At 44.6% G+C, this 14,624-nt stretch overlaps 1 pseudogene; it reads right to left on the reverse strand.

Moving 5' to 3' along the window:
• Positions 1–1,093: 1,093 nt before the first annotated feature.
• On the reverse strand, positions 1,094–1,968 carry LOC119925452 (annotated as a pseudogene).
• Positions 1,969–14,624: the final 12,656 nt, after the last annotated feature.

Raw genomic sequence — 14,624 nt, forward strand, 5'->3', positions numbered from 1 at the left:
ACTGTAATAAGTACTGTAGTAGATATAAGATAATCAGGTCCCACAAAGGGCTCATAGTCTAAGAAGGAAGGAGAAGAATTTATCCCCATTTTACAGATGCAGTAACTGAAGCCCAGAGAAGTGAAGTGACTTGCTCAAGGTCACACAGCAGACAAGTGGTAGAACTGGGATTAGAAATCAGGGCCTTCTGACTCCTAGGCCTGTACTCTTTCCACTAGGCTGTGCTGCTTCTCACGCTGGTCTACCCTCCCATCCTACATGGACATACAAATGGATTAATTTAAGGCTGGATAACGTAGTGAAATGGCCCTAGATGTTGGAGCCAGTGCAGTGAGGATGTTGGCTTCCAGAAGTGTCCCAGACTGCTCTGCCTGTAGGGTAAGAGACATTGGTCAAGTCATAAGTCACAGGAGCAAGATGGATTTTCCGAAGGAAACTGCAGTGAGTTTACTGATAATTGTGGTATTTATTAAGAGAGTTAAACCCTGGGGTAGATACAGGAAAATCAGAATGGACACAGTCCCTTCCCACCTGGGGCTCACAGTCTAAGGGGAAAGGAAAACAGTATTTAATCCCTATTTTATCTCTATTTTACAGATGAGGAAACTGAGGTATAAAGAAGTAAAGTGACTTGCCCAACATCACATAGCAGGTAAGGAGTGGAGCTGGGATTAGAGTTAGGTCTCCTAGCTCCCATTCCTGTGATTTTTCCACCAGGCTATGCTTGTCCCTATCTTTTCTGAACAGTGGTAGGAAATTGGGCAGGCTTCTGTCCCTCCATTATGTCTCAAACTGAGGGAAATATGGGCAGAACGCAGAGGTTCAGAACGGATTTACATGTTCTGCTTCTTGCTTGACTAGTGCCTTTTTCTGTCCCAAGATGATAACGAAGTTCTATTATCAAGTCAAATATAATTGACGGGAACATTTGAAAATGACTGAAAACACCTTCTAATGCGGTGCAAATTTCTAAGCATGGTCCTTTTCTAATTCCCCAGCTTGATTATCTGGTCTTTATATTAAAAGGAAACAGTCCAGAGATGTTTCAAACAGGATTTTGGTCTCATTATTAAAGTGTTTTATTGAATGGATTTCAGGATTTCAGGAATTTGAAATGTAGCCAACAAGCAGTGAGAGTTCTTTCCAGGGCCTCCTTCACCTTCTAGTTCCTCAGATTGTAAATCAGGGGGTTCAGCATAGGAATCACTTGGGTGTAAAACACGGAGTCCATTTTATCTGTTTCAAATGGTTGACTAGCTAGCTTGTCTTGGGCAGAATGGATCTTTAGGATGGTAGAGATGATGAAGATGTAGAAGATCAGGACAACCAGGAGGGAGAAAAACAAAATGAAAGTAGAATCCCCCAAAATGAAGTATTCTACCACACGGGTATCAGATCAGGACAACGCAAGGATGGGTAGGCTTATCACAATAGAAATGATCGATATCACTGCAGAAGGACAACTGAAATGTGGAGACTACCATGAACAGGGTGACAGACAAGCTGTAGATGTAGGGAATGGCAACCAAAAGAGTGCAAACTTTCTTGCAATCATCAGGAGATGATGATCCTGTAGAGCAGAGGATTGCAGGTGGCCACATAGCAGTCGTAGGCCATTGCAGCCAGGAAGAAAAGTTTGGTAATGATAAAAATAATGAAACAACAGAGTTGCATTGTGCAGAGGTAGCGGGAAATGGATTTTCTCTCCTCCAACAAATTTACCATCATTTGGGGGCCCACAGCTGTGGAATAGCCAACATCAACCAAAGCCAAGTGGCCGAGGAAAAAGTATGTGGGAGTTTGAAGTCGAGAATCAGTCCTGGTCAGGAAGATAAGGCCCAGGTTCCCCACAACTGTGGTACAATAGATAAGCAGAAACACAACGAAGAGAGGGATCTGCAGCTCTGGAAGTTTTGTGAGCCCGGTGAGAATGAACTCACTCAGCTGGGAACGATTTCCCTCATCCATGATCCCCGGGGTAGGTATCTGTAACTGGAGAAAGGAGAGCAGTCTAAGTACTATCCTTCACGTTTTAGCTCACATTCATTCAGGAAGGGGAGGTAAAAGACATTTCTTTAGAGCACCTTCAATTTAGATTTTTTTTCACCTTAAAGAAAAGTTATTCTAGTCTCTAGACTGTGAGCTCATTACGGACAGGGAATGCGTCTGCTTGTTGTTGTATTGTACTCTCCCAAGCGCTACGTACAATGCTTTGCATACAGTAAGTGCTTAATAAATACGATTGAATGAATGAATAGTCCCTCTTGGATCTTAAATGGTCTGTGGTTCCACGCCTCTTTTTATACCCAGTTCTTTTACATGTTAACATAACATGTTAACATGAAACAAATATTGAAAAAAACAATGAAGAACTATCACCACTCTGGTATATGATGCAGAGAAGATTAGGGACCTCTGGTCAACAAGTAGCAGTGGTAGCTTTTATTGAGCACCCATTTGGTGTGGTTCACTGCATTAAGTGCTTGGGGAGTACAGACTATCACATCGACATGTTCCCTGCCCACAAGAAGCTTACATTCTACTGGGGAAAGCAAACATGAAAATATAAAAATGACCACAGAATAGTTTTATAATTTTGTGTGCTGTTTAAATTTACTCAAAAGAGAGCATTTCCTTTCTACTCTGATCAGAGAAGCAGCATGGTTTAGTGGAAGAGTATGGGCTTGGGAGTGAGAGGATGTGGTTTCTAATACCAGCTCTGCCACTTGTCTGCTGTGTGACTTTGGGCAAGTCACTTCATTTCTCTGTGCCTCAGTTACCACATCTGTAAAATGGGGATTAAAAGTGTGAGCCCCTCATGGGACAACCTGATTACCCTATAGCTACCCCATTGCTTAGAACAGTGCATGTTACATATTAAGCGCTTAACAAATATCATTATTATTATTATTATTATCATAAGGGGGGTTACTTCGTATACCTAATTGGTGGTCCTTACAACAAACAGGAACTGTCCTTCAACATATCAGATAATCAAGACTCTAAGTAATGACCTTGGTATCGATTAGATGCAAAGTTTACAACAGAATGGACATGCTTGTGTGTTATAGATGAGAATTCACCGAGAAGCATAGATTCAACTCCCTTCTCATATCCAACAATGACTCTCCTCTGCTTCAAAGCCTTATTCAGAGTGTGTCTCCTCCAAAAGTCCCCCTTTCCTCTTCTTCCACTGCCTTCTGCGTCACCCTTTCTTCATTCCCCTTCCTAGCCGCACAGCACTTACATATATATCTGTATTTCTGTAAATGAGAAGCAGCGTAGCTTAGTGAAAAGAACATGGGATTGGAAGTCGGAGGTTGTAGGTTAGAGAAGCAGCGTGGCTCAGTGGAAAGAGCACGGACTCTGGAGTCAGAGGTCATGGGTTCAAATCCCGGCTCTGCCAATTGTCAACTGTGTGACTTTGGGCAAGTCACTTAACTTCTCTGAGCCTCAGGTATCTCATCTGTAAAATGGGGATTAAAACTGTGAGCCCCCCGTGGGACAACCTGCTCACCTTGTAACCGCCCACGCGCTTAGAACAGTGCTTTGCACATAGTAAGCGCTTAATAAATGCTATTATTATTATTATTATTATTATTCTAATCCAGGGTCTGCCACTCATCAGCTATGTGACTTGGGACAAATCACTGAACTTCTCTGTACCTCAGTTACCTCATCTGTAAAATGGGGATTAAGACTGTGAGTCCCACATGGGACAATCTGATTACTTTGTATCTCCCCCAGTGCTTAGAATAGTGCTTGGCACATTCATTCAATCATATGTATTGAGTACTAACCGTGTTCAAAGCACTGTACTAAGAACTTAACAGACATCATCATTATTATTAATTCAATTATATTAATCTCCATCTCTCCCTCTAGACTGTATGCTCATTGTGGGTAGGGGATGTGATTGTTTATTGTTAGGTTGTACTATCCCAGGTGCTTAGTACAGTGCTCTTCACACAGTAAGCATCTATAAATACGGTTATCTGACTGACCAACTCAATTCTCAAGAGAAATTAGATCTTTAGCTGAATGTACATAAAGCACAAGCAAAGGCCACACATTAGTGCTAATGTGTGGGGGGAGCACGGATGCTTGGCGTAGTGCTGGCCTGCCTCTTTGGCAAGCAGTTTCCCTATTGGGTACAGACAGGAGTTGCCCTTTAGAGATCCTTGGAAGGATGGAGGGGATTGAAGTTAGTGACTCTATACCTCTTTAAAGAAATTGGTGGCCTCAAGAGAGGGGGCAACAGTGGGCAGTCCCAGAAAACTTTCCATAGATAGCTGAGCCCCCAAAACAGGACTGCTTTTCATTCTCATGTCCTAGTGGAAAAAGAAGGGGCTTGGAAGTCAGAGGACGTGGGTTCTATTCCTGACTACACCACTTGTCTGCTGTAGGACCTTGGGAAAATCACTTAACTTCTCTATGCCTCAGTTACCTCATCTGTAAAATGAGGATTAAGACTGGGAACCCCATGTGGGACTGGGGCTGTGCCCAACCTGATTATCTTGTATCTACCCCAGAGCTTAGAATAGTACTTGGAACAACTAGCGCTTAGAACAGTGCTTTGTACATAGTACAAGCTTAACAAATGCCATTATTATTATTGTAAGCACTTAGCACGTACCACAATTATCATTATTATTAGTATCTACCAAACGTAGTCCTCATGCTGGACACTGTCCACCTTTCCTCAAAACAAGCTCTTGGCCATGTGGACAAGGAACATGCCTATCAGCTCTGTTATATTGAACTCTCCCAAGCACTTAGTACAGTGCTTTGCACACAGCAGTCACTCAAGAAAAATATTATTATTTTTCTTAAGCAATCATGTTCTAGCACTGTGCTAAGCATTGGGGTAGGTACAGTACAATCAGATCAGAAACAATCCCTTTTCCATATGGGACTCACAGTCTATGAAAGGAGGAGGGAAAATAGGCATTTTATTCCCCTTTTATAGGTGAGGAAATTGAGACACAGAGAAAGTAAGTGAAGTCCATTGTCATACATCAGGTAAGTGGTGAACGTGGGATTAGAACCCAGGTTTCCTGCTTCCCAGCCCTGTGGTCTTGCCATTATGCCATGCTACTTCCCATTCCTACAGATGTCCCTGGTCTCAGATATCTTGATTTGCCTTTGCATCATTTCAGTCCCAAGTAAAGTCAAGGATTTCCAAATGACTTTAGGAACGTCTCAAAAAAACCCAGGGACATTAATCGGTAAAATAAAATCCACAAGCAGAAGAGCAACTCCGTATTCCACAGGGATTGGGTCTTCTAACTCTGTTGTGCTTTTTCAAGTGACTAGAAAAGTGCTGTGCACAAAAGGAAGATAAGATTATCCTATCAGGACTGGAGTAAACGTGAAAATATGAGGGTCTAATGACAGTATTAGAGGAAAAGAGTGGGAGAGAAAACATATACTAAGGTCAACTAGAAAGACAATATGAAGTATCAATAATAATGTGTTATTGACAGTAAAGTGCAAAATAAGTTAACCGGTGTAAATAGATGGCAGAGTTCAAGAACCCGAGGTAGTGACGCAGATAGGAAAAATGATTCAGAGACATGAGTTCAGATAGAGCAGAAAAGGAGGAAGGTTTGTACCTGCCCGTTCACCTCCCGAGAGAGGTACGAGTGACATGCAGCCCCGATCCCATTCACACTGTGTCATTTATTGAGTTACAGCAACGCGGGAGTGAGCAATGGGAAATTTAGGGAACCACTGAGGACCGACAGGATTGTTGTGAATTTTCACTGGTCTCTGTTATCACAACCTTGTACAGACAAAAGTTACTTGTTATAGGCCTGAAAACCCCCTCCTCCATCCCTCACGCCCAACGATCTGGCCTCCTACTTCATTACTAAAATTAACTCCATCAGGTCTGAGATCCTCAAAGTCACCCCTCCCCCTTCCCCATCCCCAGGACTCTCAACCCTCTCCACTACTCTCACATCCTTCCCAGCAGTATTTTCAGATGAGATCTCCTCCCTCCTCTCAAGTGCTACTCCCATCTGTGCTTCAGACCCCATTCCCTCTCATCTTATGAAATCTCTCGCCCCTTCCCTCCTCTCTTCCTTAACGCCCATCTTCCACCGCTCACTCTCCACTGGTTCCTTCCTCTCTGCCTTCAAACATGCCCACATCTCCCCCATCCTAAAAAAACCCTCTCTTGACCCCAGCTCCCCTTCTAGTTACAGCCCTATCTCACTCCTACTATTCCTTTCCAAACTCCTAGAATGAGTCATCTACACCCGCTTCCACGAATTCCTCAATGACAAGTCTCTCCTTGAACCCCTCCAATCTGGCTTCCATCTCCTACACGCCACCGAAACTTCCCTCTCAACGGTCACCAATGACCTCCTTCCTGCCAAATCCAATGGCTCCTACTCTATCCTAATCCTTCTCGACCTCTCAGCTGCCTTCAACACTGTGGATCACCCCCTTTTCCTTAACACGCTATCCAACCAGGGCTTCATAGACTCCGTCCTCTCCTGGTTCTCCTCTTATCTCTCCAGCTGTTCATTCTCAGTCTCCTTTGCGGCCTCCTCCTTCCCCTCCCATCCCCTTACTGTAGGGGTTCTTCAATGGTCAGTTCTTGGTGCCCTTCTTTTCTCTATCTACACTCACTCCCTTGGTAAACTCATTCGCTCCCACGGCTTCAACTATCATCTCTATGCTGATGACACCCAAATCTAGATCTCTGCCCCAGTTCTCTCTCCCTCCCTCCAGGCTCGTATCTCCTCCTGCCTTCAGGACATTTCCATCTGGATGTCTGCCCGCCATCTAAAACTCAATATGTCCAAGACTGAACTCATCTTCCCGCCCAAACCGTGCCCTCTCCCTGACTTTTCCATCACTGTAGACGGTAGTACCATCCTTCCCGTCTCACAAACCCGCAACCTTGGTGTCATCCTCGACTCTGCTCTCTCGTTCACCCCACACATCCAATCCGTCACCCAAACCTGCTGATCTCACCACCACAACATCGCCAAGATCTGCCCTTTCTTCTCCATCCAGACCGCTACCTTGTTGGTTCAATCTCTCATCATATCCCGACTGGATTCCGACTGGATTACTGCATCAGCCTCCTCTCTGATCTCCGATCCTCCTGTCTCTCCCCACTTCAGTCTATACTTCACTCTTCTGCCCGGATTATCTTTGTACAGAAACGCTCTGGGCATGTTACTCCCCTCCTCGAAAAATCTCCAGTGGCTGCCAGTCAACCTTTGCATTAGGCTAAAACTCCTCACTCTCAGCTTCAAGGCTCTCCATCACCTCGCCCCCTCCTACTTCACCTCCCTTCTCTCCTTCTACAGCCCAGCCTGAATCCTCCACTCCTCTGCTGCTAATCTCCTCACTGTGCCTCATTCTCACCTGTCTTGCCATTGACCCTCAGCCCACGTCCTTCCCCTAGCCTGGAATGCCCTCGCTCCACACATCCACCAAGCTAGCTCTCTTCCTCCCTTCAAAGCCCTACTGAGAGCTCACCTCCTCCAAGAGGCCTTCCCAGACTGAACCCCCTTTTTCATCTCCTCCTCCCCATCCCCTGCCCTACCTCCTTCCCCTTTCCACAGCACTTGTATATATTTGAACAGATTTATTACTCTATTTACTTGTACATATTTACTATTTTATTTATTTTGGTAATGATGTGCATATGGCTATAATTCTATTTGTTCTGAAGATTTTGACACCTGTCTACACGTTTTGTTATGTTGTCTGTCTCCCCCTTCTAGGTTCCGAGCCCGTTGGACTGTCTCTATATATTGCCGACTTGTAATTCCCAAGCGCTTAGTACAGTTCTCCACACACTGTAAGTGCTCAATAAATCCTATTAAATGAATGAATGAACTTTGCCGTACAGACTGGAGTTACTTGTTATCGACCCTTCAATCTTGCATCGACAGGTGTTACTTGTTACTGGCCTTAAAGACATTCTGTTGTTGAGTCTTGCATAAAATACAAAAAGGAGTTGCTCTCGGCCTGCCCAAAATGGAGGGTTATTGTCGGTATGCACAAGATGGAGTCAGTCATGCCAAGTCCCCTGGCGGACAACAATCCCCCCTTTGATCCTTCTGATGCCCACGGCCTCCGGGAAGATCATATATGACCCTCCTAGGAATAACAAAGGTCTTCCAAAGTAGGCGCCTAAAGCAAAGGACAAGGCAAAGACAAAAAATTCGAGGCACAAAGGAAAAGACAGAAAAATCCTGGGACAACAGATCGCACAAAATCTAGGCACAACAGACGGCATGGCAGCCCACAGACCACGTACAACAATCCCCCCTCAGTGAAACACGGCGTCCAGACAGTGTTGTATGTCCATGATCTCAGCCTTGGACAGGGGTTCGATCGGGGGCTGCAGAAACATCAGGGTAGATGAGGCACATAGGAGGCAGGCCTTCAGGACCCGAAAAACACAGCATACCATAAGCAAGATGTACAGGAAAACTGGAGCTACACAAACGGGGTGGCATGCCCGGCTGCCCAACAAGAGGCCTCGTTGGCTTGGCGATTGCCCAAACTCAGGGAATCATTTTCTCGGGTGTGGGCATGCACATGCACAATGGCCACCACAACTGGGAGCATGAGGTCCCCTAGTAGGTGCTCTATACGATCCCTATTAACAACCTGATGGCCATCTTAGGTAAGAAACTCACGGGCTTTCCACAGGGCACCTGTAGCATGACAGACCCTAAAGGCATACTTACTGTCTATATAGATGGTCCCATGCTTCCCCTTACTGAGTAATAATGCCTGTGTAAGGGCTTTGAGCTCAGCTTCCTGAGCACTACAGGAAGGTGGAAGCAAGCTAGTCCACAGCACAGAAGTTAGGGTAACAATGGCAGCGCCGGTGAGGTGCACACCTTGATCCATAAAGGAGGAGCCATTCAAAAACAAAGTTAGATCAAGAGTGGACAGAGGCTCATCGCATAGGTCAGGTCGAGGAGCGACACTTTCCCGAGATACCTCGTCACAGTCATAAATTTGGTCAGTCATTTGGGAAGACTCCAGCAGGGTAGCCAGATTCAAGGAGCCACAGTGCTCCTCATGTACCTGTGGATTCTCCAATAAGGCAATCTCATACTTAGTCAGATGTGCCACAGATAAGTCTTGTGTGGCTGCTCCATGAAGGAGGTGCACAATTTCATGTGGAGTCTGAACAACAACGGGATGGCCCAAGAGGATATCCTGAGACTTTTTGAGCAACATTACCACTGCAGCTATGCAGCGGATACAGCATCGAGGATACCCGAATAACAGGCTACTGGCTGATAGTGAGGACCGAGGGTTTGGCACAGGACACCTGAGGCCACTCCGTGGTGCTCATGAACGTACAAATAGAATGGCTTACTATAGTCAGGGAGTCCCAAAATAGGGGCTGAACTCAGGCACGATTTTTGGGCCCAAAAGTCTTCTGCAGCCTCAGGAGTCCAGTCCAGAGGCTCTGGGGAGGTCATTTTTAGGAGCTCAAAAAGGGGTCTGGTCATCAGCCAAACTTCCGGAATCCAGGCTCGACAAAACACAGCTGCCCCAAGAAACTCTCTCAAGTTTCGTTTGGTAGTGGGACGAGGCATGCACCGAATCAGGCCTGCTCTCTTGGGGGCTATTGCTCTCTCTCCCGCCCTCGACATGAACTCAAGATATTTAACCTGGGGTTGACACCACTGTAGTTTCTCGCGGCTGACTTTAAGACTAAGCTGATGCAAATAAGGTAGAACCTGGAGGGAACCAGACCAACACAGGTTCTCCATGCCCCCAACAATAAGGATGTCATCCACAAACTGGAACATAATGACCACTTTGGGTAATTTGAGGGGATATAGGGCTTGGTGCAATTCTCTCAAAAAGATGGTTGGGGAGCAGACAAAACCCTGGGGAAGTCTCGTCCAGGTCAGTTGATGGCCCTCCCAAGTAAAGGCAAAAAGGTACTGGCTCTCACAGGCCACTGGGATGGTAAAGAAGATGACAGATCAATACAAGTAAAACAGGTTGCTTTGGGACTCATGGAGCTAACTACCATCGTGGGGCTAGGGACCACAGCATGCATGGGTAAGACATAAGAGTTAATTGCACGCAAGACCTGGACTAACTGATAAGATGAAGGGGAGCCCGGTTCTCACACAGGCAACACAGGAGTATTACAAGGAGACCGACATTCGACCAAAATTAACTTCTGTCTCTTCTCTTTTTCTTTCACATACACTCCCTCTAGCCTTCATACAATTTCCTCCAATGGTAATTTCTCCACCCATCATCCCCCATTATGGGACACTTGCTTCACAGGATGTAGAAGCCTGAGCAGTTTCCTTCAACTGCAATTTATTCTCTTCTCTTTGTTTCTCCTTTTCCCTCCTCCTTCCTTCATACACATACAATTCCTTAAACCATCATCTCTTCTCTCTCACTAAGACGAGGGAAAAATTCATCAGAGGTTTCCCCTTCCTTCTGGGCCATCTCATGAAAGGAGTCCCAGTTAGGAGGTTTATGGCCTAATTTTTGGATGGCGGCCAGGAGATTTTGCTGTGCCTGATTAAGGCAATTCCAATCTATTTCCACATTTAAATTCCAATCAGGATCGATTGCTGGTCATGCTACATGGGGCTGACTACCGTTCTCTAACTTTACAGTCAGAGGTCTGAGACGGGAGCGCTCATCAGAAGTGAAAAACAATTCTAGCAGCTCCTCTACAGCTGCCCATGTAGGAAGATGGTTTCTAAAAATTCCCAGGATCCTCTGATACACTTCTTGAGGATTTTCTGAAAGTTTGGAGTATTCTGCTGCCAGGTTATAAGAGTTTGGAGGCTCAAAAGGGACATAAGCCCTTACCCCGGCTACTATGAATGTTCCCGTCTGCCCTTGGGATCTGCTGGTAGTTCTCAAGAACTACTGCTAGAAGTGGTACTGGAGGTAAATAAGCTGGAGAATAGGAACTGAGGTACCCATCAGGTCCGCGGAGTGGGGCTGCGGATCCAGGGCTGAAGGCAACACAGCCTTTTCTCCTATGGGTGGCTATGTTGCTACTTCAGTCTGAGAGGCCTGAACCTTAATAAATTTCAGCCCAACAATACCAATAGCATATTTCATCGGACCGGGAACAGGATAAAACCTCCCAGAATTTGACAAAAGTTTGAGGATCAAAAGACCCTCCCTCGGGCCAGAAATAATAACTCCGTGTGTCTCAGAACTGAGTCCAGACCCTGTGACACCCTACAAGTTGTTTTTTAGACATTCTTTTAGTTACCGGAAGGTGACCCTCGTCCCATGATCGGAGAATTGTAGTCAGACACGAGCCTGTTTTGGAGTTCCAACAACCAGAACCCCTTTTCAGCTTAACCTCTAGGACGTCTCCTAGGTCTCTCAGAACGTCTTCTGAGGTCGACAACCCACTTACCCCTTAACCCAAGGGGCACACCTCCCTCCCACAGCCACTTAGGGAGAGAAAATCCACTAACCTGGCCTCTCTGGGCACTCCAAATTAACAACCCAGAAGGAGAGAAGGGGAGAAGGAGTTGCTCTCAGCCTGCACAAAATGGAGGGTTACTTTCAGTATGCACAAGATGGAGTCGGTCATGCCAAGTCCACTGGCGGACAACAAATGGTATTTGTTAAGTGCTTACTATGTGCCGAGCACTGTTCTAAGCACTGGAGTAGATACAAGGTAATTAGGTTGTCCCACGTGGGGCTCACAGTCTTTATCTCCATTTTCCAGATGAGGTAACTGAGGCCCAGAGAATAATAATAATAATAATAATAATAATAATAATTGGCATTTGTTAAGCGCTTACCATGTGCAAAGCACTCTTCTAAGTGCTGGAGAGGATACAGGGTGATCAGGTTGTCCCACGTGGGGCTCACAGTCTTAATCCCCATTTTACAGATGAGGTCACTGAGGCCCAGAGAAGTTAAGTGACTTGCCCGAGATCACACAGCAGACATGTGGTGGAGTCGGGATTCAAACCCATGACCTCTGACTCCAAAGCCCGGGCTCTTTCCACTGAGCCACGCTGCTTCTCTAAGTGAAGTGATGAGAAGTGAAGTGACTTGCCCAAGGCCACACAGCAGATGGATGGTGGAGCTGTGATTAGAATTCATGCCCTCTGACTCCCAAGCCCATACTCTTTCCACTGAGACATGCTGTTTCTCAAGCATTAATAATTGATAATTAACAAAATATTAGCATCAAGCATTCAAATAGCTATGTTATATGTTTATTTTAAAGGAGAATTTAGTTGTGTTCACCTTTAAGGAAATTCCTGCAGCAGGAAGTACTGGAGCAGAAGACAAGATGGCAGCAGCAGCAGGTCAGCTCATAAAGACAGAGAACATACCCTCCCACCACTTATTTGTGGTGGTTCTGAAAAACATGAATTACCTGTCTTATGTAATGGAAATTTAATTCAATAGCAATGGCAGCATTTTGTCCTGAGTGAAGCGATACCCAGTTTCCTTAAAGTGAGATAGATAACATCTTGTCAGGTGAACATTTGGTTTGGTTCTGAGCATAACAAAAAATGCAGAAAGAAACCTGGCAATCTGACTGACCTGAGGAGGAGAAGTTGTTTATCCTCACTGAGTTGGCTCTTGCTTGAAGCTGCTGGAGCATTTTGTTTGCTTCTGCTTCCCTCTAAGAATCTCAGACTTGCCCCCTCCTCCCAGGCTAGAATGGAATCACAGAGGAAATGCCAGCTCCCAGGGAGCAGAAGAAGGATTCTGTCTCCTAATTAGACAGCACCCTACTCTGTAATCCTTAAATAAGCTACTTTCAAGGACTTTCCTCCTTGGGAACCAGGGAATTGATAGCTCTCAGTAACTTTAATGTCCCAGGCAAAATAAAACAAATATCCGGGACACTTAGACTGTGAGCCCCAACTGCTCAACCTAATTTTCTTATATTTTATCCCAGTGTTTAGTACAGTGCTTGGCACATGGTAAGTGCTTAATGATGTTATTATTATTATTATTATTATTATTATTATTATTATTATTGTCAGCCTATGCAAATTGAATTAAACTGAGTGAGGAGAATTACTTGATGAATTTGGACATATAATGTGACATAGTTTGGGCTAGATAGTCCTGGGAACTACCTCTCTACATTACTGGTCCAGGGAGAAAGAAATTCTCGGTATTTATATTGATTGAGTGTTACTTTTCTGTATATGTCCATCCGGACCCACATTATCTCAAAAGTCTAACCTCAAAATGTATTTGGATCTGAATTATCCCTGCAACATTCAAATATTTTGAGTGGATGGATTTATTTGCTCTGGAAGATTCACTTCAAGATGCTATTTTAGGCCCTGATTATCATGGCAAAGTATATTAATATAGTCACTCCTGCATGCTGGAAGACAATCATGTATCTTATTACCTATTGTGATTCTAGGACTGGAGAGGCCATTCTGTCATGGATGGGAAACTTGGTAAAGATGGGAAAAAAGATTAGGGGGATAAATAATCATAATAATAATAATGATAATTCTGGTATTTGTTAAACACTTACTATGTGTCAGGCACTGTACTAAGTGCTGGGGTGGATATAAGCAAAGTGGATTGGATGCAGTCTCTGTCCCACGTGTTGCTCACAGTCTCAATTCCCATTTTACAGATGAGAGAAATGAGGCATAGAGGATTTAAATGATTTGCCCGAGCTCACACAGTAGATAAGTGGCAGAGCCGGGATAAGAACCCATGACCTTCTGACTTCCAGGACCACGTTTTATCCATTATGCCATGCTGCTCTCAATGGTCATTTTCCTAGTCAGAGAAGAGTTAATAGGGATTGTTGCTAGGACCTGTTCAATATATCAATTTTATCTGATAAATCTGGTATCTCTCTTCTACTTAGACTACAAGTCCCATGTAGAACAGTGTTCCAGGCACTGTACTAAGAACTGGGGTGGATACAAGCAGATCAGAGTTGAACACAGTCCCTGTCCCACCTGGGGCTCACAGTCTCAATCCCCATTTTACAGATGAGGAAACTGAGGCCCAGAGAAGTGAAGTGACTTGCCCAAGGTCACACAGCAGACAAGTAGCGGAGCTGGGATGGAGTAACAAGTGTATAAGACATGTAAATAATAGAAATTGTGGATAGAACATGTAGATTAATCAATCAATCAGTGATACGGATTGAGCACCCACTGAGTGTAAAGCCATATTCTAAGCACCTGTGGAAATACAACTGAGGCAAGATACACTCTCTCTGCCCTCAAGCAGCTTACTCTCTGAGATAGGCAGACATAATTTATTTACTAGTTCTGTGATAGGAGGATGTAACAGGAAGTAGTTCAACAATATCAAAATGAGATAGCAGATTACATAATTGAATACACACAGAAACAAATAGAAATATGTATATGATAATAATAGGTACATAAGTGCCGATAATAGGGATAAAATTCTTAAATGTTAAGATGTAGATGTATCATTTTGTTCGTGACTTTTGCTTCCCTGTTTGTGAAACTCTTGTTCTGATTACCCGGCTCATGGGTGCCCCACTTAAATTTTCCATTTAGCAGCTGCTTTGGTCTTCTGCTATTGTTTATTCTCCTCACACTAAAGCTGGTTTACAATGTTTGTGAGCTAATTGTGACTCAGGACCTCAC

The sequence above is a fragment of the Tachyglossus aculeatus genome, chromosome 3, assembly GCF_015852505.1.
Source record: "Tachyglossus aculeatus isolate mTacAcu1 chromosome 3, mTacAcu1.pri, whole genome shotgun sequence".
Lineage (NCBI taxonomy): Eukaryota > Metazoa > Chordata > Mammalia > Monotremata > Tachyglossidae > Tachyglossus > Tachyglossus aculeatus.